Source organism: Mirounga leonina, unplaced genomic scaffold, assembly GCF_011800145.1.
Source record: "Mirounga leonina isolate KUSES-001 unplaced genomic scaffold, KU_Mleo_1.0 Mir_153, whole genome shotgun sequence".
Classification (NCBI taxonomy): Eukaryota; Metazoa; Chordata; class Mammalia; order Carnivora; family Phocidae; genus Mirounga; species Mirounga leonina.
This window is the reverse complement of record NW_023270387.1, coordinates 41,699,771-41,714,332: the sequence shown is the minus strand read 5'-3', so window position 1 is coordinate 41,714,332 and position 14,562 is coordinate 41,699,771.

Below are 14,562 nucleotides of genomic sequence, written 5' to 3'. Positions count from 1 at the left end.
GGGGGGGGGAGAGGCAAGAGAAAGAAACTAATTAAAACCATTCAGTAGCAAAAACAGGATTCAGGGGAAGAGTAAGACAGACCTCTAGTCAGCTTTCCATTCATACATGTTGAGCTTTGAATACAGCTCAACTTCCATCTGAGACAGATCCATAATAAATCCAAGCTCTAGCAAGCTTTGCTCTGAAATATGAAATCCCTTGGCACTATTATGGGACAATGGGGCTCTGGGGAAAAGAACCAAGTAACAATGCTCTGGGCAGGAGTTGATGCAAATATGCATGATATTTTAATGGAAATGTGAGCCTGCTAATGTCTCCTTCACACGTGCAGTCACATTACCATGACAACCAGCAGCTCTCTGGAATTCAGATATGGAGTAATGACTTGCTTATGCCTCTACATTTAACAGTTTTTCATGCTGCTAACAAAGATTAAATTGAAAAAGAACCCGGAGCCAAATCTGACAGATATGGGAAAAATTCATTTCTGGAAACAAATGTTGAAACTAATTGCTGGCTACTTTTGTTCCTAATTCTGAGGACAAATCCCAAGGCATGTGACAATACAAAAGCCTAACCTATGAATTTTTTCATGGTGAACGCTAGAATCCTAAGTAAAGATGACTTTGCAGCATGAACTTGAATAATAATTACAGCCAGGGCAGTGTTGAAAGCACTTCACTGACAACTACTTCTCTGGGGAAGGAGAGATTCAAGCCAGGTCAATTAATTACATCTCTAAAGAAATCTTTTCTCCTCGGAAGACTCCTTGTTTTTAATTCATGCCACATCATTGGCATGTCACTGAGTAGTAAATCACATCCCTTAAACACTTATCATGTTCCCTGGTCCCTTGCCTGCCTTCTGTTGACTCTTTAAACATAAAATGCCAGCTACTGACATAATTTAAGGAACAAGAGAAAACAGGTTTTATTCTGTTTTTTACAGCTGGGACTGACAAGGTTTATTGGCACATTAACAAAGGTAGCTGTATTTCATGCTCCTTGAACTTAGGCTTCCTCAGCATCTACCCAGGATACTTCTAAAAGGAAAGAATACTTAAGGAGTTAATTGCACAGGTGTGTGTGTGTGTTGGGGGGGTCCCCTACATGAGAGTAGGGTATAGGACTTGTAGTTGTCCAGTTCTGGTTCTGAAGCAGAGACTCTTATAGGGGCCAAAAGTGCCCATCTCTCTGTCTCTAAGGGTGAGGACATCCTACTTAATAATGGTCTGGGAGAAGTAAAAGAGGGACAAAAGAGAGGAGGGACTTTCAGAGATGGGAATTGACATTTATGACCGCTTTCTGTTTTAGAGCTTGGGTTTTAATATATGAGCTTGTTCAATCTTGACCTCAACACCTGGACCAAAATGAATGGTTGCACAGTTTGCTTCCTGTACTTGAGGACAAGTAGTCTTGTACCTGACTAGGACCGCTACGAGGAAGAGATACGTTTATCTTTACACAAAAGTGCCACTTCTTTGCCAAGTCACTAGCTAGAGGAACTGCATCAGCTCAGAGCAGGTGCCCTTTACTAATTCACAGAAAACTTTCTTAAACGTTAGCAGTGGCTCTGGCACCCCATGAGGTTTTTCTTGTTACCCCCTTTGGGGAATAAGGAAACCAAAGTGCAGAGATTAAGTAGATTACAGAAAAGATATGAACAATATTATTTTGTATTTCCCCTAGGAACATATAATAGAAGTAAATAATGGGCATAGATAGATAACTGTCAAATGTAGCAAACTAGGCGATTAACAGCTTTGAGAATGTATTACCTCTGTTTTAAGTTTAATTGTAAATTTATATGATTTGATTTTTAAGAATGGCTGTCTTGGGGAATGGGCTCCTGAAAACGTAACAAGTAGCTCTCATCAGTTGGGGCAAGCTGGCCTCAGCACACCTCCGGAACGTGAGCCAGCAGTGGGCACAAAAGGAACGCAGACAAAGGAGAAAACTTATGGGAAGTCTCTGAATTGAGAAAGAGCCAGGTGTACTAAACCTGGAAATAGGAATCCTGCCATGCTGTTGCTCCCCACCCCATTATGGGTCCAGCTGTGTCCCTTCCACAGGTCTGTTGAAGTCCTAGCCTCCCCCATCTGTGAATCTGACTTTATTTTGTAAGAGGGTCTTTGCATACAATCAAATTAAGGAAAGGTCAATTAGAGCGGGCCCTGATTGAATAAGAGTGGTGTGTTTGTAAGCTAAGGGAAACGCGGATCAGTCACACAGGGAGATGACTGCCACACGAAGGCAAAGATGCACCCGGAGAATGCAGTGTGGTAGAGGCAGAGATTGCGTGATGCGGCCACAGGTAGGCACCCCCAGGGCTGACGGCCAACATCCCACGTTCGCAAGAGACAAGGAAGAATTCTCTCCTACAGTTTCAGAGGGGGCATGGCCATCCCAATACCTTCGATTTTGGCACATTTGCCTTCTATCCTCCAGCACTGGGAAGTGATAAATCTGTTTTTTTTGAAGCCACCCAGTTTATGGTGCTTCGTTCCAGTCGCCCTAGGAAACTAATACACTGCCTGTATCTAAAGGTTTCTGCTGGCCTACGCTCAGTACCTCCCATGACCATTTCATAAAGGATTAAAATACATCTAAATAGTGGGCAAAGATATCTGGGGCTCCTGGGTGGCTCAGCTGGCCAAGCAACTGACTGTTGATTCGGCTCAGGTCATGATCTCAGGGTCGTGAGATGGAGCCCTACAGTGGGCTCAGTATTCAGTGTCATCTGCTTGAGATTCTCTCTCTCCCTCCCCCTTTGCCACTCCCCCCACTCACACACTAAACTAATTAATTAACTAACTAATTAAAATGATAGACAAATATATAATAATGATATTCTGCACTTGCTCAGCACATAAGCATAGGGTGGATGAAAACAAAGGGGCACAGGCAGGCAGAGTGCAGACCAGCGGGTATGTAGCTCGGAAGTATGGACTCTGTCCAAATATAACAAATCACTATTTTGTCAGAAAGTTGTTCTTCCACCCATTAGCTAGCTGACCTTAAGCAATCCATGTAACGTTCCAGGATAGCCATTTGGTTGCTTTGTGTGATGACTGGAGCTGATGTAGGTATCAAAACATAGGTTTCCCAAAAATGGGACTAAAAGAATGATAATGACAGTAAAATCATAATAATTGCTCATGTTAGTCATGTTAAATTCATTAAGTTGATTCATTTCTCTAGGCTTCAGTTTCTTCCAATGGAACTTTTCCCTCTATACTTTGTAGGGCTATTCTTTATTCATTCACTCAATGAATATCTATTTCCACTACGCCAGCCACCGTCCTTGGTGCTAGAGACATACAGCAGTGACCAAAACAAAGTCCCAGTCCTTGTGGAGCTTACATTCTAGTGGGAGAGACTGAAGGAATGAGCAATGTAGATGTTTGAGGGGAGAACATTCCAGGCAGAGGGGAAAAGTACAAACACTCCAAAGTGAGGCAGCACATGTTTTGTTAGAGAAACAGCACTGTGGTGAGTGTGGTTTGAGGTAAGAGTTACTTCCAAAAATCTCCAGGCATTAGGACACCCTTATCCAAGCCATTATAAGCATCTATATTCACTTGATGCTTAATGTTAGACTAATTATAAATATTCTTCTTTATAAAGTCTGTTGAAGATAGTACAATGCAGATGTGAGCGCATGTGAGACAAATAACTGAAAAATAAGAAAACAGATTTGTGGCTTGAGGGAAGTGAGAAAGAGTCAATGGAACTCAGGGAAAAACTTTCTCATGCCTAAATTTCACAGAAGATCTCATGTAGGAAGTAGAATACAAAATTCCATTGGCTGAGGCAGAGAACTGGGAAAGTTGTCTCTGGGAACAGTACAGAAAAGATCTTGGAACAATGAAAAGCTGTTGAAGGCAGTCTGCCTCCTCCCCAGTGTTCTTCTCTACCCGCTCAAGCACTGACCAATATCAACCAATAAATCCTAATGAAATGCTTATATTCATTCATCTACCCCTTCCTCCCCCCATCTCTCTTCTTTTTTCATGATCACTAGTCAAGTTCAGGAGCTTTTGATTTTACTGACCTCACACCTAAATTATTACAATAGCCTCACTAATATTTTCCCTCTCTCCAACCTCTCCCTGATTCCACACTGTCTACGCCATCCTAGGAATTCAACATTTGTAGAAATGAGCAATGTGAAGCGATAGCCTGTGGGATATTTAGTCTCTTGACAGGAGCTGTGATGGAGGGCGGTGTTCTTCTAGGGAAGCGGGGAGCTTCTGGAGTTTCTAGTATCATAGGTGCCAAGAGACAATGGCAGTGGCATTTTGGTTAAAGAAACGCATCAAAGAAATTGAGTATTGTTTCCTTCTCTTCCACAAACATGCTCTGTATTTGCTTGCATGTGCCATTTCTCGGTGAATTCCCTTACCTAGGAAAAAGTAGGTAAGAAAACAAATTCATGCAAGGAGTCTTCATTGTTAGTCCTTTGGGGCTAATAAAGATATCTCAAGACAGCAGGTAGAGTAGAACGGTATGCTGGCTTTGGTAGACTATTTCTTAATATTTAGTAAAGACTTTTTGAAAGTTCCAGATTATTTCAGCTGTTATAAAAGAAGCTAAGGGAAAGGATTTTTATCTGGGCCAAAAAATTAAGGACAGAAAAGCCAGTGTGGTGGTAGCAGGAGTTACTAAAGTAAGACAGTTCCAAGTGGATAATTCTCAGGGAAACCTAGCCAAAGCTGATTCTGTATCTAGTCCTGAACTGCAGAGATTCTGGATTGCTTTCTTTTACAGCTAACCAATCTCCTTATCTATAGTTCAGGCCTCCTGTAATTCACCCCATCCATCAATGCCAACATGAATAACCTGCCCATATTTCTCTCCATGTTTAAAAATCCACTCAGGGCGTCTGGGTGGCTCAGTCAGTTAAGTGTCTGCTTTCAGCTCAGGTCACAATTCCAGGGTCCTGGAATTGAGCCCCGCATTGGGCTCCCTGCTCAGTGGGGAGCCTGCTTCTCTCTCTCCCTCTGCCTCTCCTCCAGCTTGGGCTTTCTTGCTCACTCTCACTCATTCTCTCCCTCAAATAAACAAATAAATCTTAAAAAAAAAATCTGCTCATTTGGAGTGCCTGGGTGACTAAGTTGGTTAGGCATCTGACTTTGGCTCAGGTCATGGTCTCAGTTTCCTGGGGTCAGGCCCCTAGTTGGGCTTTGTGCTTAACAAGGCATCTGCTTGTCCCTCTCCTTCTTCCTTTGCCCCTGCCCCCTGCTCATGCTTGCTCGCTCTCTCATAAATAAATAAATAAATAAATAAATAAATAAATAAATAAATAAAATCTTTTTTAGAAAATTAAAAAAATTAAAATCCTCTCATTTATTCCCATTACTTCCAATCCAAAATTATTAATATGGCTGATAAGATTAATTAAAACTTGGTCTCAGTTTTTTATCCTATTTTTACCCTCATGAGGTCTAAGAGCTATCTACATGCTTGGCTCTTTGTCATCTGTCAAGGCACAGTGCAAAGGTGAATTCATTTATGAAGCCCTTCTGGGTATCCTATGTAGAATGCACCACTCCTTAACATATAATCGTATGGCATTAGTACTATTATGAAATTTCTCACCTATGTTTTATTTTTTGTAATTCTACCTCTACCACTGGATCATAGTCTTCTCAGAAGAGTTTCCACGTTTTTGTTTTTGTTTTTGTTTTCAATACTCCATTGTCAACTAGGATGGTTCCTGGAATAATATTGAACCTTAATATATACTTTTGTTTTGTTTTGTTTTGTTTTGCTTGTTTGTTTGTTTTTTTACCATGTGCATTCAAAATTTTTTTTTATTATTGTGTTATGTTAATCACCATACATTACATCATTGACCAGAAAAGCGACCAATTTCTGGAAGGTAGGACGTGCAGAGAGGTGAATCCGAGGTGATATTCAGGAGGTTAGATGGCAGGGGAGGGGCCTCCATCTGCCGCTTCTGGCAAGTGAAAGATCAGCAGAGCACAAAATCGGAACTTTTAGAAGTCCGCTCCAATGAGGGACGTCGCTCCAGTGGCAAAGCGGGGGGTGGAACCCTCGTGGGACAGTGCGGTCTCAGGACCCTCGGGGTCACAGAAAGACTGGGGGTGCCTGAGTGTGACAGAGCTCCCAGGTATCGGAGCAGGGAAGCCGGCTGCAGAAAGGGAGCTGAGACATGGGCTCTCAGCTGGGAGTTGCCATAAACCGTGATCCACGGCACAGTCGGGCCACTGCTCCTCCAGCAAAGACCCAACAAGTGGCAGATCTGGGGAGACTCACCTTCCTCCCTGGGAGGAGCAGCATGGGAGGGCACCACAGGGATCTGCTGGGTTTGGAGACTCCACACAGGGTTGGGTGCCAGAGATAGAAATGCTCGGTCACAGGCTGGGTGAGCACGGAGCGTGGCCGGAAACCGGGGAGATGGGAGTGACTGACTGCTTTTCTCTGGGGGCTCACTGAGGAGTGGGACCCGAGTTCTCAGCTCCTCTGGGGCGGAGATTGGGAGGCCGCCATTTTCACTCTTGTCCTCCAAAGCTGTATGGAAAGCTTGCAGGGAACAAAAGCTCCCGAGAGCAAACCCAAGCAGATTACTTAGCCCGGACCAGGCAAGGGCGGGGCAATTCCGCCTCTGGCAAAGATATTTGGGAACCATGGCAACAGGCCCCTCCCCCAGAAGATGAGTGAGAACAGCCAGCCAAGACCAAGTTTACCGGAAAATGAGAATGACAGAACGCCAGCGCGAGGGGAATACTGCACATAGAATCCATGGCTTTTCCCCCATGATTCTGTAGTCTTTCAAAGTTAATTTTTTTAACTGTCTTTTTTTTTTTAATTTTTCTTTTTCCCTTTTTCAACCAACATCTTATCAATCCCTTTTTAAAAAAATTTTAATTTTTCATTTTTAGAGTCATATTCTATCCCTTCATATTAGTAACCCCTATTTTTGGCATATATATATATAAGTTGTTCTCTCTTTAAAATTTTGAGATAGTTTCTTCTAACAGATCAAAATATACCCTAAATCTCTAGTGTATGGTTTTGTTCTACTCTCCTATCTGATCATATTCTCTTACTTTTTTTTTTTTAAATCCTCTTTTCTTTTTTCAAACAACTTCTTATCAATTCTTTTTATAAAATTTTTTATAATTTTCATCTTTACAGTCATATTCCATCCCTTCATCATATCAAACCTTATATTTGTACATATATAAGTTTTTCTTTCTTCAAAATTTTGGGAGGCACTATCTTCTAACAGACCAAAATACACCCCAAATCTAGTGTGTGGCATTGATCTATGCACCAGCCTGATCATATTGATCATATTTTGTTTTTTTGTTTTGTTTTGTTCTGTTTTTATGTGTTTTAATCTTTTTCTTTTTCTTTTTTTGGCTTTTTCTTTTTTCTTTCTTTCCCTTTCTTTTTCCCCTGGCTTCAGGTCTTTTCTGATTTGTTTAGAGTATATTTTCTGGGGACGTTGTTACCCTGTTAGCATTTTGTTCTCTCATTAATCTATTCTCCTCTGGACAAAATGACAAGATGATAAAAATCACCTCAACAAAAAGAACAAGAGGTAGTACCGACTGCCAGGGACCTACTCAATACGGACATTAGTACGATGTCGGATCTAGAGTTCAGAATCATCACTTTAAAGATACTAGCTGGGCTTGAAAAAAACATGGAAGTTATTAGAGAAACCCTTTCTGGAGAAATAAAAGAACTAAAATCTAACCAAGTCGAAATCAAAAAGGCTATTAATGAGGTGTAATTAAAAATAGGCGTGCTAACTGCTAGGATAAATGAGGCAGAAGAGAGAATCAGTGATATAGAAGACCAAATGATGGAAAATAAAGAAGCTGAGAAAACGATAAACAACTACTGGATCACGAGGGCAGAACTCAAGAGCTAAGTGATACCATAAGATGAAACAACATTAGAATAATTGGGATCCCAGAAGAAGAAGAAAGAGAGAGAGGGGAAGAAGGTATATTGGAACAAATTATAGCAGAGAACTTCCCTAATTTGGGGAAGGAAACAGGCATGAAAATCCAGAAAGCACAGAGAACCCCCTCTCTATTGAAAGGGGTCCTCTAAGCAAAGAGAGAGCCTAAAAGCAACATAGACCAGAAAGGAACACAGACAATGTACAGTAACAGTTACCTTACAGGCAATACAATGGCACTAAATTCATAGCTTTCAATAGTTACCCTGAATGTAAATGGGCTAAATGCCCCAATCAAAAGACACAGGGTATCAGATTGGATTAAAAAACAAGACCCATCGATATGCTGTCTGCAAGAGACTTATTTTAGACCCAAAGACACCCCCAGATTGAAAGTGAGGGGGTGGAAAACCATTTACCATGCTAATGGACACCAAAAGAAAGCTGGGGTGGCAATCTCTTTTATCAGACAAATTAGATTTTTTTTTCAGACAAATTAGATTTTAAACCAAAGACTGTAATAAGAGATGAGGAAGGACTATATCCTACTAAAAGGGTCTATAGAAGATCTAACAATTGTAAATATCTATACCCCTAATATGGGAGCAGCCAATTATATAAGGCAATTAATAACAAAAGCAAAGAAACACATCAACAACAATACAATAATAGCGGGGGACTCTGTAACACCCCCTTCACTGAAATGGACAGATCGTCTAAGCAAAGATCAACAAGGAAATAAAGACTTTAAATGACACACTAGACCAAATGGACTTCACAGACATATTCAGAACATTCCATCCCAAAGCAACAGAATACACATTCTTCTCTAGTGCCCATGGAACATTCTCCAGAATAGATCACATCCTAGGTCATAAATCAGGTCTCAACTGGTACCAAAAGACTGGGATCACTCCCTGCCTATTTTCAGACCACAGTGCTTTGAAACTAGAACTCAATCACAAGAGGAAAGTCAGAAAGAACTCAAATACAAGGAGGCTAAAGAGCATCCTACTAAGGAATGAATGGGTCAACAAGGAAATTAAAGAAGAATTAAAAAAATTCATGGAAACCAATGAAAATGAAAACACAACTGTTCAAAATCTTTGGGATGCAGCAAAAGCAGTCATAAGAGGCAAGTATATACCAATACAAGCCTTTCTCAAGAAACAAGAAAGGTCTCAAATACACAACCTAACCCTACACCTAAAGGAGCTGGAGAAAGAACAGCAAATAAAGCCTAATCCCAGCAGGAGAAGAGAAATAAGAAAGATCAGAGCAGAAATCAATGAAATAGAAACCAAAAGAACAGTAGAACACATCAACAAAACAAATGTAGGGATCCAAAGGGGTACATGCACCCCGATGTTTATAGCAGCAATGTGCACAATAGCCAAACTGTGGAAAGACCCAAGATGTCCATCGACAGATGAATGGACAAAGATGTGGTGTATATATACAATGGAATATTATGCAGCCATCAAAAGGAATGAGATCTTGACATTTGCAACAACGTGGATGGAACTGGAGGGTATTATGCTGAGCGAAATAAGTCAAACAGAGAAAGACATGTATCATATGATCTCACTGATATGAGGAATTCTTAATCTCAGGAAACAAACTGAGGGTTGCTGGAGTGGGGGTGGTGTGGGAGGGATGGGGTGGCTGGGTGATAGACACTGGGGAGGGTATGTGCTATGGTGAGTGCTGTGAATTGTGCAAGACTGTTGAATCACAGATCTGTACCTCTGAAACAAATAATACATTATATGTTAAGAAAAAAAAAAGAAGAAGATAGCAGGAGGGGAAGAATGAATGGGGGGAAATCGGAGGGGTAGACGAACCATGAGAGACGATGGACTCTGAAAAACAAACTGAGGGTTTTAGAGGGGAGGGGGTGGGAGGATGGGTTAGCCTGGTGATGGGTATTGAGCAGGGCATGTTCTGCATGGAGAACTGGGTGTTATGCACAAACAGTGAATCATGGAACACATCAAAAACTAATGATGTAATGTATGGTGATTAACATAACAATAAAAAAATTTAAAAATAGCACGTACCCCTTCGGATCCCTACTTTTGTAACTTTGGGGTAAATACCCAGTAGCGCAATTGCTGGATCATATGGTAGCTCTATTTTCAACTTTTTGAGGAACCTCCATACAGTTTTCCAGAGTGGCTGCACCAGCTTGCATTCCCACCAACAGTGTAGGAGGGTTCCCTTCCTCCGCATCCCTGCCAACATCTGTCAATTCCCGACTTGTTAATTTTAGCCATTCTGACTGGTGTGAGGTGGTATCTCATTGAGGTTTTGATTTGGATTTCCCTGATGCCGAGGGATTTTGAGCACTTTTTCATGTGTCTGTTGGCCATTTGGATGTCTTCTTAGGAAAAATGTCTGTTCATGTCTTCTGCCCATTTCTTGATTGGATCATTTGTTCTTTGGCTGTTGAGTTTGATAAGCTCTTTATAGATTTTGGATACTAGCCCTTTATCTGATATGTCATTTGCAAATATCTTCTCCCATTCTGTCGGTTGTCTTTTGGTTTTGTTGACTGTTTCCTTTGCTTTGCAAAAGATTTTTATCTTGATGAAGTCCCAATAGTTCATTTTTGCCCTTGCTTCCCTTGCCTTTGGCGATGTTTCTAGGAAGAAGTTGCTGTGGTTGAGGTTGAAGAGGTTGTTGCCTATGTTCTCCTTTAAGATTTTGATGGACTCCTGTCTCACATTGAGGTCTTTCAACCATTTTCCGTCTATTTTTGTGTGTGGTATAAGGAAATGGCCCAGTTTCATTCTTCTGCATGTGGCTGTCCAATTTTCCCAACCCGTTTGTTGAAGAGACTGTCTTTTTGCCATTGGACATTCTTTCCCGCTTTGTCGAAGATGAGTTGAACATACAGTTGAGGGTCCATTTCTGGGCTCTCTATTCTGTTCCATTGATCGATGTGTCTGTTTTTGTGCCACTACCATACTGTCTTGATGATGACAGCTTTGTAATAGAGCTTGAAGTCCAGAATTGTGATGCCGCCAGCTTCGCTTTTCTTTTTCAACATTCCTTTGGCTCTCTGAGGTCTTTTCTGGTTCCTATAACATTAGGATTATTTGTTCCATTGCTTTGAAAAAAAGTGGATGGTATTTTTATGGGGATTGCTTTGAATGTGGTGATTGCTCTAGGTAGCATTGACATCTTGACAATATTTGTTCTTCCAATCCATGAGCATGGAACATTTTTCCATTTCTTTGTGTTTTCCTCAATTTCTTTCATGAGTATTTTATAGTTTTCTTGAGTACAGATTCTTTGCCTCTTTGGTTAGATTTACTCCTAGGTATCTTATGGTTTTGGGTGCAATTGTAAATGGGATTGACTCCTTAATTTCTCTTTCTTCTGTCTTGTTGTTGGTGTATAGGAATGCCACTGATTTTATGTGCATTGATTTTCTATCCTGCCACTTTACTGAATTCCTGTATGAGTTCTAGCAGTGTTGGGGTGGAGTCTTTTGGGTTTTCCACATAAAGTATCATATCATCTGCAAAGAGTGAGAATTCGACTTCTTCTTTGCTGATTTGGTTGCCTTTTATTTCTTTTTGTTGTCTGATTGCTGTGGCTAGGACTTCTAGAACTATGTTGAATAGCAGTGTTGATAGTGGACATCCATGCTGTGTTCCAGACCTTAGGGGGAAAGCTCTCAGTTTTTCCCCATTGAGAATGATATTCGCTGTGGGTTTTTCATAGATGGGTTTTATGATATTGAGGTATGTACCCTCGATCACTATACTCTGAAGAATTTGATCAAGAAAGGATGCTGTACTTGGTCAAATGCTTTTTCTGCATCTATTGGGAGGATCGTATGGTTCTTGTTCTTTCTTTTATTAATGTATTGTGTCACATTGATTGATTTGCAGATGTTGAGCCAACCTTGCAGCCCAGGGATAAATCCCACTTGGTCATGGTGAATAATCCTTTTAATGTACTGTTGTATCCTATTGGCTAGTATTTTGGTAAGAATTTATGCATCCATATTCATCAAGGATATTGGTCTGTAATTCTTCTTTTTGATGCAGTCTTTGTTTGGTTTGGGGACCACAGTAATGGTGGCCTCATATAAAAAGAATTTGGAAGTTTCCCTTCCATTTCTATTTTCTGGAATAGTTTCAGAAGAATAGATATTAATTCTTCTTGAAATGTTTGGTAGAATTCCCCTGGGAAGCCATCTGGCCCTGGGCGTTTGTTTTTTGGGAGATTTTTGATGACTGCTTCAATTTCCTTAGTGGTTATAGGTCTGTTCAGGTTTTCTATTTCCTCCTGGTTCAGTTTTGGTAGTTGATACATCTCTAAGAATGCATCCATTTCTTCCAGATTATCTAACTTGCTGACATATAGCTGCTCATAATATGTTCTTAATAATTGTTTGTATTTCTTTGGTGTTGGTTGTGATCTCTCCTCTTTCATTCATGATTTTGTTGATTTACGTCATTTCTCTTCTCTTTTTGATAAGTCTGGCCAGGGATTTATCAATCTTGTTAATTCTTTCAAAGAACTGGCTCCTAGTTTCATTGATCTGTTCTACTGTTCTTTTGGTTTCTATTTTATTGATTTCTGCTCTGATCTTTATTATTTCTCTTCTCCTGTTGGGTTTAGGCTTTATTTGCTAAAAGAAAAAGAAAAAGATAAAACAAAAACAAAACAAAACAACAGAATTCGATCAAATATGATTAGGCTAGTGCATAGATCAGTGCCACACACTAGATTTTGGGCTTATTTTGGTCTGTTAGAAGAAAGTGCTTCCCAAAGTTTTAAAGAAAGAAAAACTTATATATGTACAAAAATAAGGGTTAATACAATGAAGGGTTGGAATATGACTGTAAGGATAAAAATTATAAAAGCTTTTAAAAAAGGAATTGATAAGATAAGTAGCTGGTTGATAAAAGAAAGAAGAGGATTATAAAAAGAAAAGGGAGAGAATGTGATCAGGCAGGAGACTAGAACAAAGCCATACACTAGAGTTTTAGGGTATATTTTGATTTGTTAGAAGAAACTGTATCTCAAAATTTTAAAGAGAGAACATTTATATATATATATATATATATATATATATATATATATATATATATATAAAATAAGGGTAACTACTATGAAGGGATAGAATATGACTCAAAATGAAAAATAAAAAAGATTTTTTAAAAAAGGTATTGACAAGATGTTGGTTGAAAAAGGGAAAAAGAAAAATTCAAAAAAATAAAAAGTCAGTAAAAAAATAACTTTGAAAGAGTAAAGAATCATGGTAAAAAAAGCCATGAATTCTATGGGCAATATTCCCCTAGCACTGGAGTTCTGCCGTTTTCATTGATTGGTAAGCTTGGTCTTGGCTGGTTGTTCTTGTTGATCTCCTGGGGGATGGGGTCTGTTGCCGTGGTTCCCAAATGCCTTTGCTGGAGGCAGAATTGCCCCGCCCTTGCCGGGTCTGAGCTAAGTAATCTGCTCCGGTTTGCTCTCAGGAGCTTTTGTTCCCTGCAAGCTTTCCATAGAGCTTTGGAGGATGAGAGTGAAAATGGCCGCCTCCCAATCTCCGTCCTGGAGGAGCAGAGAACTCGAGGTCCCACTCCTTAGTGAGCCCCCAGAGAAAAGCAGTCAGTCACTCCTGTCTCCCTCGTCTCCGGCTGCACTCCATGCTCACCCGGCCTGTGACCAAGCATTTCTATCTCTGGCACCCGACCCTGTGTGGAGTCTCCAAACCCAGCAGATCCCTGCAGTGCACTCCTGCACTGCTTCTCCCAGGGAGGAAGGTGAGTCTTCCCAGATCTGCCACTTGTTGGGTCCCTGCTGGAGGAGCAGTAGCCAGACTGTGCTGTGGATCACGGTTTATGGCAACCCTGAGCTGAGAGCCCGCTCCTTGTCTCTGTCTCTGCAGCTGGCTTCCCTGCTCCAATACCTGGGAGCTCTCAGGCACCCCAGGTATTCCTGTGACCCCGAGGGTCCTGAGACCACACTGTCCCAGCGAGGGTTTCACCCCCCACTTAGCTACTGGAGCGACGTTCCTCAGTGGAGCAGACTTCTAAAATTTCCAATTTTGTGCTCTGTGCTCTATCACTTGCCGGTAACAGCTGATGGAGGCCCCCTCCCCCGCCGTCTATCCTCCTGAATATCACCTCAGATTCACTTCTCTGCACGTCCTACCTTCCAGAAAGTGGTCACTTTTCTGTTCAGAGAGTTGTTGTTATTCTTTTCTTCAATCCCCTGTTGAGTTCATAGGTGTTCATAATGGTTTGATCCCTATCCAGCTGAGTTCCTTGGACCAGACGAAATCCAGGTCTCCTACTCCTCCGCTATCTTGCTCCTTCTGCTTAATATATACTTTTTAAACAAATTAGTGAATAAAGAAATTAGTCCAAAGCAATGTAAGACCTCAAATAACAGTGTTGGTCTCAAATCAGTCAAGTACAGGTAGGAAGGCACTAATGACTTCTAGTCAAAGAAATGAGTAATGAATATGTCACTGGCAGTAACTTTGAGAAAAATCTATAGAAGGATAGTCTTAGAAGTAGAGAAGAACCATTAAAATGAAATGAAGTGAAAGAGCCAGAGACTGAAGAATAATTACAATAGGGAGATAAGTAGTTAGA